The sequence below is a fragment of the Taeniopygia guttata genome, chromosome 1 (genome assembly GCF_048771995.1).
Source record: "Taeniopygia guttata chromosome 1, bTaeGut7.mat, whole genome shotgun sequence".
Classification (NCBI taxonomy): Eukaryota; Metazoa; Chordata; class Aves; order Passeriformes; family Estrildidae; genus Taeniopygia; species Taeniopygia guttata.
The window spans coordinates 8134024-8150980 of record NC_133024.1 but is presented as its reverse complement, the minus strand read 5'-3'; the positions used below and the strand labels follow the sequence as shown (position 1 = coordinate 8150980).

General features: G+C 36.5%; 1 protein-coding gene and 1 long non-coding RNA gene across 32 annotated transcripts in view; one reads left to right on the top strand and one right to left on the bottom strand.

Annotated features, from left to right (window-relative positions):
• The window catches only part of LOC115492903 (uncharacterized), a 531227-nt gene that overhangs the window by 297333 nt on the left and 216937 nt on the right, over positions 1 to 16957 (top strand). The window lies entirely within an intron of this gene.
• Positions 1 to 16957, bottom strand: part of LOC140682205 (uncharacterized) — a 34133-nt gene that overhangs the window by 15655 nt on the left and 1521 nt on the right. Inside the window, exon 2 of the long non-coding RNA XR_012053521.1 lies at positions 8985 to 9115. This is a non-coding gene — a long non-coding RNA (uncharacterized lncRNA). The remainder of the gene's footprint in view (positions 1 to 8984; positions 9116 to 16957) is intronic.

Genomic DNA, 16957 nt, shown 5'->3' with positions numbered 1-16957 from the left:
TCAAGTCATAAGTTTCCATCTCCTTGAAGTAAATTTAGCTGCTTCCAATTTTTAAGTTCTGTGAAAACATCTGCAGAATATGGAATCTGTTAAAACAGCAAGGTCTACATTGGGAGATACTATGATCTTAACCTAAGCAATTTCTATGAAGGAGATCAGGCTTATTCAGCATCTAAAAAGCACTTGAAGATTTGCATTCAAGCTTGTTTTGAGGAGAATTTTTGCCTCTCTATTCTATACATGAACATGAATTTCTTTAGCCAATAAAAGGAGGAAATGTGCATATTTATGGTAGATATAAATAATATTATTAGGTATTTTCAAATTTCAGTTTTGCGTTACAAGGTTATTTGCTTGTTAAGTGAAATGGCTAACCAATAAAACAGGCTTGTGCTATGGTTATGAAACCATGACTAATATTCATATAAGAAATCCTCAAAGCTTTTGTTTTAAACAAATAGTAACATAACATAAAGTGAACCATATTCATAGGCACTCTTGTGAGGGAAAAAAAAATAAACAATACTGTCATCTAAAAGACAATCCTTATTTACCAGATAGTAATTTCTCATTGGAGAGAATTACAGTAATTTTACAATTTTTTTTTTATGCTGCATTAGAGGATTGTACTGACTTGTCTGATCATCATCAGTTGTTTCTCTTCTCTCTACTTGATAGAGCCACAATATAGCAGTCAGGCCTCAATTTACTGTTGCTTTCTGTCAGTGCACTTTATATACTGCATCTCCAACACAGCTCCCCATATGCCATACTACAATTTTAAGACCTGATAGTAAATTTCTCCCTGAGTGAAGTCTTGAGTGAAGATTTATTTCAGAACTAGTGATCATGGAAACAGAATCCCTGCATAAAGAAAATAGTTTGCTAATGTAAGTCTATGGTTCAGTTAACACATATTAAATTAGGTAATACTGAGAAAGTTAAATTACTCAAAATATATTAAGTACATTGCTTTCATTTATGTAATTTTTCGCTCATAGCTTTTTGAATGTGAGTAGATCTTCAAAAATACCTTAAAATACTTTAAAAACCAGAAAACATCACTATAAGGAGAAATAAATAAAATCCTCGCTGGTGTTAAAATATTCAAATAAATTCAGTTCCAGTCACTTTTATCTTTAGGGTCCATAGCATGGTATTGGAAATACTGAAAATGCAAGTATCTTTGTTAAGTGTAATAACATTTGAAAATACTTGTTCTAAAAAATTCTGTATGGCTTCAGAGCTACAGAGGACTTCAGAAGTTTTAAAGCTGCTTTACACTTTAAATCTGTGGATTGAAGCAAATGTGTATAAATATATTTGACAAATACTTAGGAGTGTTCATTAATGAGAGCATGCACATTGAGTTTTAACTCTGTGGAATGTAAGGGAGCGCGAACATTTCCTAACATATAGATATAGGGGCTTTGTTTTGTTTTTTGATTGTTTGGGTGGGGGTTGTTTGGGGTTTTTTTTGGGTTTTGTTTAGTTTTTGTATGGTTTGGGACTTTTGTTTATCTTCCACAGCCTTGATCTTGAAGATTTGTTAAAAAATCTAAAAAAGTTTAAAAAGTTTGGGTTTTTTTGTTTTTTTTTTTTTTTAAATGCTGGTAAGTGATCTAACCAAGAGGTTACAAGGATGGAAATTCATGTAATTTATACTAAATTTTGGAACCTTCATGTTTCTTTATGAATTTAAAGCTATTTAATAAAAAATAGTGTGCTTGGTCCTGGATGAAATTTTCATTAATATAGTTTCACCAGTTCATTACTTTGTTAATATAAATTTTCTTCATTTATTCTTAAATAAGATCCAGATAAATGATAAAGGATTGAGGGAACATGGTGAACTCTTGTCCCTTCTTTAGCTCTAAGAGCTTTTCTATAAACCTGGAGGTAGGAGTTCCCCCAGATATCAAGAAACAGTTGCATGAAGATAGACAATAGTTCTGTGCTTTATGGAAATAGTTAAGTGAAGACTAAATACTTAGTCATTGAGCATTATTGAGAAAAAAAATAAAATATAGAAAATGTACAAATTAAGTCTTAACAATGTCAAGTTCTTTCAGGGATAAAAGAATTGTTGAATTTAACTTTAAATAAAAAGTAAATTGAAAAAAATGTATTTACCAAAAAGAAAACCAAGAAGTTGGCAGGAGAAATGGGCCTTGTTGCTAGCAGTAGTAGTAGTCAAGGGGAAAAGAGAAATGAATCATTAATGATCATCTATAAGACAAAGAAAATTATCCCACGATACTTGACTCAGTAATCCTAAAAGTCCTTGTACTTTTGTGTCTTAGCATCTTTGGAATAACATAGTCTAAGGAATGCAAATATTAGTGTTAATTTGAAACTGCAAAAAACCAGTTCAAATTAATCCAACAGAAGAACATGAAGGGAAACAGAATAAATACAAATTGTAAAGCATAATATAAATCATGTTCATAATTGTTCACCAGATAATGTTTGCCAACTAGTTGTCTGAAGTGTTGCCTTTTTGCTAATCTATATATTTTGTGGGCTAAAATGTATTATCTAAAGGTAAGCCAGCATTATATACAGCAGTTCAATGGCATCCACGTAAAAATATTACTATCAGTATATGGAAAAATGTAAGTCTGTTTACTGCCAGGGCTACAAACCACAGCATTTTGAGAAATGCAATGTATTCACAATTTTCAGTAGAATAAATCCAATGCACCTTTAAGTGATACACATCCATGAATACGACATTGCAATTACACTCATCAAGTGTTAGGGAATGGTTAGAAAAACAGGCTAATACACAATCTTATAGAAGTCCCTCCTCTTCCATGATAAACTCTCTGAAGTCTTTATGGGCATTTGTAGTCAAGAAAGCATTCAGATTTGCTTTGAAAGCAAAGGTCCTTGTGTATTTCTCCATTCATGTACCTCTATTTAATAATTTTCCATGGACAGCTTCTAACAAACAGGATGCACCTTCTAACAAAAGGATGTCACAGTCACCTAGGACTGTGACATCCTTTTGTGACATGATACCCATGGTGAAAAGCAGGAGCTCAGGACAATTTAGTAGCTTGTCCAAGTTTGTGCTGGATGTCATTGTCAGCATCGGGATCAAGGGATGAGCCCTCTGGTTTGCCAAAATGATGACTAGTCCAAAACACATATTTATGAAAGTCCTTTCTGGGCAGTACATGAAAGGCCTAGTGCTTGTGCTCTGAGTTAAACAGCCCCATCTCACAGTTTGAAGTCTATGTATCACGTTGGAATGTGTTTTCTCTATCAGTGTGATGTTTTCACATTGTGTTTTATAATGTAGTAATTACACAGCTTGCCTCACAGTTCTTCTTGAAATTAATGCATCTCTTGTATTTAATAATAACACACATTTAATAAGACTATTTCATTGTCATAAATATTAAAAGCTACATAATATATGCACATATAAAGACTGCAGTAATGAAGGTGTTTAAAATAAACAACACCAATTGAAATTCAAGTGCTGAAGCTCAGTGGATCCTGAAAGTAAAAGTAGCTGTACAAATAAAACTAAAATTGACTTTGTTGATCTTCATTGTCTAAGTGGAGAGGAATATGGCATATGAACAAGGAGGGGGAACAGTGATCTTTAAATAATCTGCAGCATTGACTTTCCATTAAGGCAGCTGAAGAGATGCCCTTGCCCACAGCATTTAACTTCTCCTGTTCTGTATCCTGTGTTCCCTGACCCTTTTTCTATGGAAAAGACCACTAGACCTGCCAGACATGGCCCTAAGAGTTCCAGGCCCATCCTGGGAAGAACTCTGCTATGGAGGGAAGCAAGAAAATGGACATTAGGCTGTTTTCCAGGCAAACCCTGAGGTTGCAGGGACTCCCAAGTGTGCCAGGCACTGCTGGACAAATCCCAGCCATCCTGGCTGGAGCTCATGGGCAGCTGAGCATTTCTAGACACAGAAATGTGTCAAAGAGTTGTCTCAAAGAGACAACTATCAAAGAGAAAACTGAATTATGTAAGGACATGCAGAGCCGCCCAGGATAAAGGAGGCTCAAAATTGGATTAAATCAATTTTACTTCCACTTGCCACAAGGTGTGAATGGTATGTTCTACACCTTAGGAATAAGAATTTTAAAGTATTTATGTGAGCATTGTTCTTTTAACTCTTTAAGGAATGTGATAGAAAACCCTACGTAATCTCAAATTGCAATATTCGGATAGGAATTTTAAGAATCCCACAACTGTGGGGATAATGTTTGACACTTGAGGGGGAAAAGTGTTTAGCTGTAAAAATCTCAGTCCAAGTTTATAAAACTAGTAAAAATACAGAAAGGTTAAGATCAAAAAGTGCCCAGGAGTGTGGATTTTTATTCTGATTTGAGTGACTTTGCTTGTTATATTTGGATGCTAATGTAATAAAATGGTCTTAATCTCCGTGGTTTGTGAAAGTGACAATACCTCTCCCTTCTTGCACTAAAGAAATATAGTTTTTGGAATAATATGATAAAGTTTATAAACGTTTATTTATATGTGGCCACGTTTTAGTTTCTCTATCGACAAATGAAGGGTAAAGACTCTTCAGTAGTGAAGAATTGAATAGTACTGTGACAAGTTTTCAGAAAGCTGTTACAGATTAATCTAGTGAAGTATATTTCTGCACAATGGAAAGAAATAAAGGCTGGGAATTAGAAGGAGGCTCTATTTAAAGTAAGATGCTGAAATGCTAATATCACAGTTACCAGGTCTTTTTTTGGAAAATATATTAATTCCTCACTATTCTATTAGCTCTTTTATTTGTGCTTTTTATTTTTTAAACCAATTATTAGAAAAGAAAGGAAAAATGAATCAGTCAACATAATATTTGGACTTCAAAAATTTTCTCCACAGGAGCAGCTGTTGAGAAAGTTAAGTAGTCACTGGGGGAGAGGAAAATCCTCATCATGGAGTGAAAATGGCTGGATGACAAAGTCTAGAGTAAAAATATATAGTCGTCCTCCACTGTGACTGAATGATTAAGTGGGCTGCTTCACTGCTTCATGTTATGATGTTTGTTATTTAAGACATGGAAATAATGGAAAGAAAGTTAGGCAGTGAGATGAGAGCACCTGCAAATGTTACAATTAGGTTACTCAAATCCAAAACACACTATGTGGGGAACTTCAAAAGGGAACCCTGAGATCTACAGCAGTGGATGACATGATGTCAAAAAAAAATTCAACAGTATGAAAGCTAGCAGGCACTGAAAGAAGTAATTTGAACTATTTATGACCTCTCTTGGGTTCTAAATTAATTTTAAAATACCAGAAAAAGAGATCAAGTCATTGTGGACAACTCAATAAACCCTGTGATCTCTCTTAAAGTTTCATCAGCCTTTCCTGTCCCCTTATGATTTCTCCAAATAAAAGGATCCCCTCACAACAAAACAAGAATCAATGGCAAAATGGCCTGGTCTATGCAATAAGCTACATCCAGTACTGCTGCTAGTATATAATGCAGCATCTTGTCTTATTCTGACTGCTGTGATAGAGAAGAAATAAGCAACAGATGAAGAAAATAGACTATTTTTAATAAATATGTTGTGCCTCTTTCTAAAGAAGAATGAGCAAAGATTTGGCAAAAGTGAGGAGACACAAATTTTATCTCTGCAGAAATAGCATATTTTTTTCATCAAATAGGTAACTAAATGCTAGCCCATGCAGGAAAGTTCCAAACCTGTAGGAGCTTACATTTGGGATTTAGATGTGTAAAGTCAAACTGAGATGAAAGTGCTTCTAGTATCAACTATTACAGGGTGCTGAGCATCCCATAGAGACTCTTCATTCTCAGAAATCCAGAGAGGGGGATGTCAGTGAAGGTCTTCATTGAGCCCTTCTGTCTTGCTGTTCCCTCTGCAGGGCAAGATTCACCCTGTTTATGCCACTGATGAAAGAGCTGAGGGATTTCTCAGGACAGTCCTTGTTCCTTGCTTACATTTTAGTTATTATTTCAAAGAGAAAAGTTCATTGTACAGTTGTTCAAACAACCGTGCTTTTAAAAATATTTGGAAAAGAGAGGATTTGCAGAAATCCATTAAAAGGTGCTCATTAAGGTGATTCATTCTGCTGATAGAACTTCTGGTGCCAAAGATTTCACAGGGGCAGAGGCAGGAGGTCGGATGCTGTCCAGGGAAGTGGCTGAGTCCCTGTTCCTGGAGGCATTTACAAGACATGGAGATGTGGCACTGAAGGACATGGTTTAGTGGTGGACTTGGCAGTGCTGGGTTAAGGGTTGCACCTGGTGATCTTAAAGGTCTTTTACAACCTAAATGATTCTCTGATGCTGATTCTATCCTCTTTTGCTAAACTGGTTTGAATTGAGTATGAGTTGAGCATGTTGACTTATATCTATTCTTCATCATAAAGAAAAGGTCTATGCTGTCTCATATTTTGCCAGGTTGTTCCATATCACAGTTGCAGCAAAGAATCTCAGTAAAACTCCAGATCAAAGAAATTAATTGAAGTATTTTCACAGTTACCTTTAACTCCAAGGCAAGTCCATGCACCACTCTATTCTTTGTCTTCTTTTCTGTTTTCTGGTAGTTTTGTCTTGTCCTATGTTCTTTTACATACTTGAAAATCCCTCTAAATTACTAAATATTTTTCAATATCAAAAGGTTTCATCATTCTTTTGTCATTGAATAATCCTCTTCATTTGTAATTACTTCCTGTTCTCTTCTACAGTTCACAATATTTTCATATTCTCATAAAACCCTCAATTCTGTGGAAGGACAGGTTGCAGAATTCTCACTGTCATGTTGCTGTTGTGGTCTTCTTTCAGTCCCTACCAAGGCAGATGAAACTTTGAACTGCTGCCATGCTCTGAGGTGCCTCCTCTCTATTGATTCTCACCACTGATGTCACTCTGACTTCCTTATTTTCATATGAAAGCCCATAAGAACTAAAGCTAAAAGTGATCCCTGTTGCTTTGTGAGCCAGTGAAGGATTAGTCCCTGCTCATGTTTGGTGTGAGTTTTGTACATGTTAGCCATTATCTTGAAGTAGTGTTTCATTGTGAAAAAGAAATCCTTCTTACACAACAGGAAATTTTTATTTCGATTTCACTTCTACATGGGACTCTTTATGGAAAAACTGTACTTTTTCTGTGGAGGTAGTGCCCAAAAAAATATTTGTGGGCTGTTGTGCAAGTGCTTAAAATATTAGTTTAAAATAAAGCCTCTCTCTTGACAGTTCTCCAGACTATGTTGGCCTAATAAAAACCTTTTTTTTTTTTTCATTTTCATTTTTTTTCTCCATTTTTTTTCTTTTAAATCCCTCTACATTAGCAAAGTGTTTTTGATAACAGGATGTCAAGAATGGGAGGAGCTAATAAAAATTCATTTGACTGGTACATTTCATTTTAGGCTAATTTTGGCTGTACCCTCATAGCAAATGATAAATGAGAAAATATTCTCCTACATTTTGTTTGCATATAGGTTACATCAGTGGAGAAAATTCATATAGGAAAAATGTGTAGTGCAAGTTTGTTGTTCAGTGCCAGTTTAGGTAAAATCTAAATCTAATCCTGAAGCAGAGGAGTCAGACAACCTTAATGAATTACATGAGACTGGGTTTATACAGAAAAACCCTTTACTTGAGATCCCTTTGAAGTGAAAAGGTGGTCTGTGAAAGAAACATTAGTGTTCCCTCAAGTTTATTTTAACCCTTTGGGTAATAAGCTGAAATATTACATCAGTTCTGTGGATTTCACTCCCACATCTAACAACATCAAATTTGAAACTCTTACAAATCAAAAGAAAATCCTTATTTTCATATTAGACAATGAATCAAATCAATTTTGTCTCTTAAGAGCAGAATATAGCCTGGAGGAACTTAAGAGTGAGAGGAGTCCAGGATTCACAATCATGAGCACTAATAATCATACCAAGAGTCCAAATAAATGAATGGGGAGTGTCATTTGATACTGTTTCGTTTGGATGGGTTTTTTTCCTTCAAATGGAGGTTGGTTTCAAAGGAATGCAATATAATTTATTTTTCTTTCCCTAAAAATGATAGAAAAATATTAATAAATTAGATTAATAATGAACAGAATATTTTTGGTGTGTCTTTACCCAAAAAAATCTGGGAATCAAAGAGTATGAGTCCTAAGACAGTTTTAGAAGCAGTTTTCCTTGTGACTAAAAGGAAACTGTGTGCTGATGTAGTGTAATTTGCTGCACATTTATTGAGGTGTGAATGCCTGGCATTTAAAATTAAAAGCTGCTGCTATGAGTCCACTAGCTAAAGTAGTGACAGGAGCAAAGAAGAAAATTTTAAACAACTGAAAGCTGCAAGAATTGATTGAGAGGTAGAAGTTATAAACCTGTCCTCATGTATTGTTTGCTTCATGCTTTCTGATGCTCCTCACTGAATAATGAAAATGTCTGTTGACTTATTTGCTGAATTCTGAGAATGAAGCAAGTATAAAGGCAGGTTGAAAAAATACTGTGCTTCAACTTGCTTTTGAAGAACTCTGATATCATCAAGGCATAAGAGCCCCACTTTCCTATGAAAAAAGACCACATGGCACTTCTCTTGCAGGTGGATTTAGGAAAGTAGCCTGCCACTTCTGCATTGCTTTGAACCACTTCATATATCTGAGGACTTAGATATTTGGCTAGATTACAGGTGTTTGTTTTCAGCCTATGAAGGCTGCAGTTACCTAACTAAAATACACAGAAAATTTTGGTAATTAATTTTTCAAGTAACTATGCTCATGGTGTCTGTACCCTGTCCAGAGGTATAATGTTTCTGTCTAATAAAGGAAACTTATAAGAACTCTGACTATAAGGTTCTCAGTTGTTGGCTCAAGGTTTTATGAAGAACTTCTATGCCTCAGAAATGTAGCATACATTTACTTAGCATCCTGTACATTTTATTAGTGGAGTACCTCTCTTTAAACTTGTCAGCTGTGTATTTGATGACATGTGGGTCACAATAGCTTTTAACTATGTTTTCAGACTCACCTAGAGACAGTATCTTCAAAGTGGCTTTCTGAACTTTCCAGATGTAGTTGAAATATGTGATCTTGTCATTAGGAGTTTATTTATAACTTTTGTTACTTTGCAAAGCTCCCAGGATAGATTCCAAGGGATCCCTGGATAAAGAGAAAAAAAAATCCAAATAATTAAACACAATTTCTCCTGGTTAGCTGTTGTTGTTGGATTCTGTTGGCTTTGCTTCTTTGTCATCCGGGTAGCTGCACCCAGCAGCCTCCAGAGTCTGACTGTATGAAGCAGTTGCCGTTTTGGTAACAAGAGATTGCTTGCACCAGAGAGCTGATGTTCAAAGGCAGTGCACTTACCACTGCTCATGCTGAACAGAGTGTGGAATTTGACCTTTATGAAAGAATTGCAAAGAGGCTTTGAAATCCCTGTAATGGTATCCACGGAAAACAGAGAGGAGCAGGGAACAGGGAAGTTTTAGTGGGTTTTGGAGAAGAGCATGTTATCCCCCTCCCTGTCCTATGTACCCTCTGCCACCCTTCAGTTCCTGAAGAAATGTGACTGCAAGATTCTGTGATATTTCATTTTTCTCACTTGGAGTCTCTCTTAATAATATACAAACCTGTTCCTTTTCCTTATAGTCACCTCACAGGCTTTTGTTAGAAGGATCATCTGTGCTTGTCTGATTCAAAGGAAGACCTTTGGCATCTATTTATATGCAGTGTTGAAGACAGGATGCTGAGTGAGAAGGCTCTTGGATTTAACCCATTAAGGCCATTTTTATGCTACATAAGGGATTGAGAGTTACATTCCTCCTATTGCTGATTATCCTACAGACATCTCTTCTGCTAGATTGGAAGCATGTCTTTTCAAAGTGTAGCACAGCTTTCCGCTCTTCGTGGAGAAAACTGGTGTATTCAGAAGGGTTTGCTCAATGTCCCTGTGTTGCTATTCCAAACTGCAGTTTTGGATCCTGGGAAGGCAAGACTTTGTACAGATGGATTTCACAAGGGAAACTGTGCCTTTCAAGCTGCCATTGTGAAGAAAATGTAGAAAAGATATCTGTATTTTCTGATGCCTACATCTCCCTAGGATTATACTCAAGGACATATTCTTTTGAGGATATGCAAATGAAGTGCTTTGAGCCAACATTATGGGTCAAATTTACTTTATTACAAAAGTAGCTATGTTTTGGGGGCTATTTTAAAGGTAAATGAGCATGGACATGGGAAGTTTCTTTTCTGTCTGTGCAATAATTCTTTAAGGTGCCTGGTAGCACAGGTTGCTGGTCTCTCCCAGCCAGCTGGTGGGTTCCCAGGCAGAGTCTGTTGCACATTACATCACATGGAATCCCCATGCACTTGCAAAATGCTCTGATCCATGGAGAGGCATGGGCCTTTGGGGGCTGAAATGCTGTCATTGCACTGAGATGTTCTGCTTAGGAATTCAGGGCACAACATAAACCTAGCTGTGGATTGTGCCATTCCACCTCTTTTTTTTTTTTTTTTTTTTCCTCCTTTTCATAAGTCCTGGATGTGATATGTTTCACAATGATATGTTTCATCTTATGTTGTTGCTCTCAAATTGCACGTGTGAGAACACAGCATCTCGGAAGAGATTTACAAACACGGGTGGGTGACTGATGGCACTTTATTTGTGAAGGAAAAGGCATATGTTTGCCTTGTGGTGTGTGGATCAAAATCCAATGAAAAGAGGACTGACTTCATCAGTAATAGGCGTGTTATTTACCCCATCCCCTCCCCCCACTAAAATAAAAGACAGGAAAATGCTGAATGCTATGTGGAGATAACATACAATTTATTGATTCTCTCTGTATGCTTTATGGCTATAATGGACTTTATGAAAACCCTAAGCCTGTCCATTTTATCTTTGTAAATAATTGACTGCGAACACTGTTATAAATAGAGTAAGTGGAATGAGATTCATGCAAGGAGAAGACTGTACAAGTAATTATATGTATATGGTACATTTCAGCCTGTTTTGGCAAAGTTCAAATACATTTCTTCATAGTGTCTGAAAATTAGACATCTAATTTTTGGCTCAAGTCTGTTGTCACAACTACCCTTAGGTCTACTGTAATTTGCATTTCAAGTGTACTGGAATCTCTGAGCACCGCCTCTGTGTGTTGTATGATTACTGTTAATACTTGATTTCACAGTTATTTACAGCCTTGTTGTATTGCTTGACTGTTGCTAGTATCTCATTTACTATTCTGACCACTCTGAGCAACCCTTCTACATGATACTTCCTGGAGTGTCTAGTCTTTTATCCCCTGGCTGTAATTTCTGATTTCTCTCTGGCTGTAAAACAGTCTCATACCTTTGCATCAGAAAGTATTTTTACTTTTGCATTGCAGAGCTCAACACAGATACCAGGGAGCACAGAAACACTACTTCATAGTACGAATAGGGGAACTTTAGTGTCCTAAGGAGTTGACTTGGAGAAGCCCAGGTTCATCCAGCTCCTGGTTCCAGCTAGGTTCAAGGCCACGTAAATTCTGCCTGAGTTCAGGTTGCCACTGAAAGAAGAACTCCATTCTCTTGCTAGTGGCATTCATTTCCCCTTGGCTTTTTGTGCTGGCATGTGACTGTTAAATGAGCCAGATGAAGGATTGATTCTGCTGCAAACTAATCTTGTATTTCTTCTGATTTGCTTTTTGGGAGAGTTCCCTAATATGCTTTAGGATACAGCTGTGAGAAGCGAGTGTCAGCACAAACAAGGTGGAGGAATAAATGACCCAGCTCAGGAGGGAAAGCAGAAAAGACCACCAATACAGGCAGATGTTCTGATTTATGCTACAGGTTTTGGTCTGCACACTCACTGGGAATTGGCAAATGGGAATTGCTGCCTTGCATGGGAGCAGGAGTCTGCCAAAAAGTGATTGTCGGCATCACTCATCTTCAAATGGTAGCAGGTTCTGTCCCCCCATTCAGTTCCTATTGACAAGCTCTGTGAAGATACGTGAAGTTTGGCACTCTAGGCTTTGTAAACTGTTCATCCCTGCTGCAAGGACCCAGTGGTACAGGTTACATAAAGTACTCACCACAATTTAAATTGGCATAAGTAAATGCCTTATAGAAGATAAGCATAATTATCCAAACCCTTAAGTAGGAACGCTCATAACATTTGCCAAACAAAAATGCAGATAATTGGAATATCTGGCTTAGCACATTCCAAAATTGGCCTTTGGGATCTCAAAAGCTCTGATTTGGTCTTCCTTGTTTGGTGAGGTGGATTTCCACTTGGGAGATTCTTTCAGCAGATTTTAGGTTTTAAATCAGATAGATATTGAAATCTCCTCGGGATGTACCATGGGAGTTATATTCTTAGGTAAATCAGAATACTATCTGTACTGCCAACTGCAATGTAAGAGAGTTAAGAGAAGTTTTTTAAGTAGCCAAAGGCAGCTAACAAAAATAGGTAACACCTCCCCCCAGGTTATTTTACTTTTCCTAGACTGTCACAGGCCTCTGAAGGGTGTATTTCAGATTGTGACTTAAAGTTACCCAAATCTAACTTACCTGAAACCCCAGGCAGGCAGGCAGAAAACAGGCAATGTCACATCATGGACCATAGATGATGTCTGAACTGAATAATAAATCCTGATAGAGATTTATTTTTCATTTGCCTCTTGAGTAAAATAATTTTGGCAAGACAGAATCTGAACTACAGAGGGCTGCTGCTGGTGAAACAAAAGAAACGGGTGGCAAATGAAGTTTATGCTGGTTAAGTCGGTATGGTGATTTTGGCAAAGTTAATCATGGCAAATCCTGCAGAGCCTCACTCACTGGGCACTGATGGTTTCTGTTCTGACAAAATTCAGTTCCTTTTGTGACACTTACATTGGTTATCAAGCAAAAACTCAGCCACAGTTACAGGTAAATACACATTAGGAACTGAAGTGAGCAAGCTTTCCAGAAACATGGTAATTAACTGAAAACTAGATACCTTTAATTTTAGAATGTTTATGTGAATCTATACATGTTAGTGGACAGAAATGCCTGTCTAAATACTCTGAAGTCTGCCCTGGAGTGATGTAGTAATTACCTGGTTATGAGTTGTGCATGTTAATTTCCGCAGGTGATAAATCTGGTTTATCTGCTTTTAAAGATATTATATTTTCCTTCTTTATTTTTTTTAATGCTCCTATTTTCACAACAGAGCACATTCTTATAATTATGAGTGCAGGCAAGAGTTGACAAGGAGAAGCAAGAGCTGAAGGTGAGGTAGCTTCTCAGTTAATCTTTGAGGAGAGATAACTGGCAATAACATGAAGAAGTGCAGCGATGTGGCCAGAGAGGCAAGCTGAAAGGATACTTTTATCAGCATTGTTTCAAAGCAGCTATTACAGTAAGTACTAAAAGAGGAAAAGAAGCAATCATAGTAGTGAAGCATAACTGAATTTTGAAATGCCTTTTAATAATGTGCAGGAGGAGAACAACATCTTTACCTGAGCAACTGGATGTTTCAATAGAAACACAAATACAGAGAAAAATTTTAGTTGAATTTGAAATTGAGAGCATGTGCTTATGAATTTCGAAATAAGACCCATCATCAGAACTTTCAATGTTTCAAATGTTTTTGATAGTGGGGCCTGGGCTAGGCACAAACCCCTTCCATTGTCAATGTGTTTGAGTGCTTATTTTGTCTGAAAAGTAATCAAAGATACAGATTATATGAGCTTTTAATATTCATTGTTGTTTATCTCTGAAAGATTCTGCTGGTTTGCTTTGCAATTGCTTTTGTAAAAGAAACACTGCATTGTAATCAATTTGCTGTGTGCAGTTTTAAATGTCAGGGACATTTCTGTTGTTTAACCTGCAGACTCCTGCAGTATGGGATGAGGCAGAGTTTTTGAAGTAAGGCTATTTTAAGGACTAACGTCTAAGAGATTTCAGGTTCAGCATATCCAAGTACAGTATTTCCTTTCTTAGTGTTTGTTTTCTTTTTAATTTAAAGTAGAGATGCATTTCAGGCAGCAGCTAAGATGCATTGAGTTACTTCTTTTTTTTCATTACACAGCTATTTGTCTGGTTATTCTTTTAAATGTGATATATACGCACACTATTTACTCTGATCACTTTTAAGTAATTACATTGTTTGAAAATTCATAGGAAATACTAAAGATTTCGTTGTTATCAAAATACATATTTGAGTGTAGAATTCAATTAAAATGCCATAATCAAAAATAGTAAAAAGCAAACTGCTCTATGCACTAATTTAAAGAAAAAACTTTTAAAATGGAACTCTGTGGAGCTTTCGTAGATACATAGGCCTCTCTTCACTGTTGGTTGAGTTTATTTAAAGAGCTTTTCTAGTCACCTTTGAACCTAAATGATTTCTCCAGATGTACAGAAGTGAACAATGTAAAAATCTTGCTGCTTCAGCAGAACAGGATCCAGCTGGCAGGGAACTGGATCTGCAAGTCATTGGTTACAGCTGTGTTTCGATTTATGTGATGGTTGAAAAAATAAATTACTGGATTAAATGGCTAGAAAGAGGACTCTTTGTTTAGCCCTTGTGTGGGGACTGAAAGTGTTTATGGTGCTGTTTTCTTCAGAGCCTTTGCAAAGTTAGCTGGACAAATAGACTTATTCAAAACTTGTCTGAAATGTTGTGCATTCAGCTTTATTTCTTTACAGAAGAAACTGTATGTTTTTGTATAATGCTGTCAGCCAGCAACCATTCTTAAGGTCTCTTGGCCTTTGAAAGTGGCAGTAGCATTTTAGCAATGTCTTGTAGGCACTGCAGTTTATCACTGGAAGGCAGTTTCCTTTCATTAAAGGTTTTCAAATGCACTTCTTGGCATGAACACAAATACATGTAGGAACTCTGTCAAACTCATAACTTTTTAATGGGTTTAATATTTCAGCTTTGTATACTGCTTACCTTTTGCTCTACATAATAGTGCTGATGTAATTGTAAAGTGGGTGCATAATAATTTACAGAGCAGGCACAATGAAATCAGAAACTAATGCCAAATGTTTGGATTATTGCATATCTTATTTTCATGTTCTAATATGGTGATTATGTCTTATTATCTGATATCCTGATTCTGCAAAGATATACATGTTTAATTTTACTGAACAATTCCACTTTGCTTCATAGGACTGAGAGGTGCATAGAGCCCATCACAGCTTTGTTACCTATTTTGATAAGAAATGTGTCGGGGTTTTTAAATCTTTATATCATTAGGGTCCTTCAAAATCTCACAAACTGCCTTTTCTACTGCAGATAGCTTGGATTGAAGGAGCTGAGATGTAACATCTTCCAGTGAAGTCCCCGCTCCATTGCAGTCTCTGGGCATTTTGCCACTGGCTTCTCTTAGGATACAATTTCACTTTTAAAAGTGTATTTCAATGCTTTTACTTATAACCAATATCCCAAGACCCACAAGTGATTTTTCTTAAGTAAACTGCTTCTAGTAGTGCTATTGAAGTGATAGGCTACCAAATGTGAACAAAAGATTTGATATTAGACCAATAGGAGTTTTGAAAGTTTCTTGCAGGAGCTATGGAGAGCAAAATAATAGCACAGAACTTTCAGTCATGGCAGACAGTGAGCTTATATAGTGAATTTTTTAAACATTTAGCTGGCTTTCAGCATAATAGCTTGCAAAGCCAGGAGCTTTTCAGCGTATATATCTGTTTATTCAGCAATATTTCCTAGTAATTATTTTAGACTGGCCGTTAGTTTCCTTTTACAGTTATAAAGCAGTCCGTAGCTGTAGCTAAGTATCAGTTACATCTTATTTATTAAACCATTTCTAAAACAGTGCATAAATGTGGAAAATTATGGTTGTGATTAGATCATAATAGTTGTTGTATCAAGATCTAATTACTTTTTAAAGAACAGTTTGCACAAATGGTTTTTAAAAGATTGCCTTTTTAAAATCCTACAAAGCGCTGACCAAGAAGAGCTAAATGCCAGAACAGGAGCTCCAAGGCAAAAGCGAAATCAAACAAGTTGGCCAAGTTCCATCATAAGCCACCCTCAGAAATACCAGAGAGAGGCTTAAAATATTTTAAATAGAATATTTCCCCTCCCCCCTTTTCTTTTATTGTTGTCCCCGAGCAGCATTATTACATTAAGAGCCATGCGACAGAAAGTCGTGGTGATGCAGAATAAATAACCATAATGTATCAAAAGCAGACAAAGGTGTGATTGATCTGTCTGGAATTGGCAGACTCTTTCGCTGTGTCAGGCTGTTTCTTTGATCAATGAAGGTATAGCCTCTGACCTTTAAAAAAATCAATGAGATTGATTGAAAGGAGAGAGAGAACTATGAGAATGCAGGATAGCTTTAACCTTCACTGTCTAGAAAATTTAAAATATTCTGGTTTTGCAGGCATTGAACATATTTTGTATTTTCTTCTTAAAATGCTTTTCTTTCCCCCAGACTGCTTTTGAAACCTCTAAAAACAGCATTGCAGAAATGTGGTGTTTGAATGTTTCTCACAAATGTTTATCTTCAGATTGCATTGTTAAGAAAATAGGTGTTCTATCCTACAGCAGAATTCTGTACATTCTCGTGGTGTTTGCAGCATGTACCAAATACCTTTAATTTCCTTTAAAAGATCTGCCTTTTATGTGGCAAATACACACCTCAGAGTCAGTGCTCAGAGAAATGGTTCAGGTCATTTCAGAAACATTATCCACCCGAATAAAAGGACTTGTATTGCCCTATTTCAGGATCAGGCCCACTGGTGATTGCAACAATAGTGTGTAACCAGCATGGAGGGGCGACTTCTGGGAATAGACAGCATATTTTGGTTATCTAGTTCTATGTAATATTTTGTTTTTATCAATTATATGTGTGTGTGTGTGTCTGTGTCTGTGTGCAGGCATATCTACAGGTCAGGGAACAGTAAAAATGTCATACTGGAAAATTTACTAAGTGGGATTTTTAAAATAGTGCTTGGCACTTTACATCTTTCTTATTGAACAAACTACAAATGCAGACCTGGCAGTTT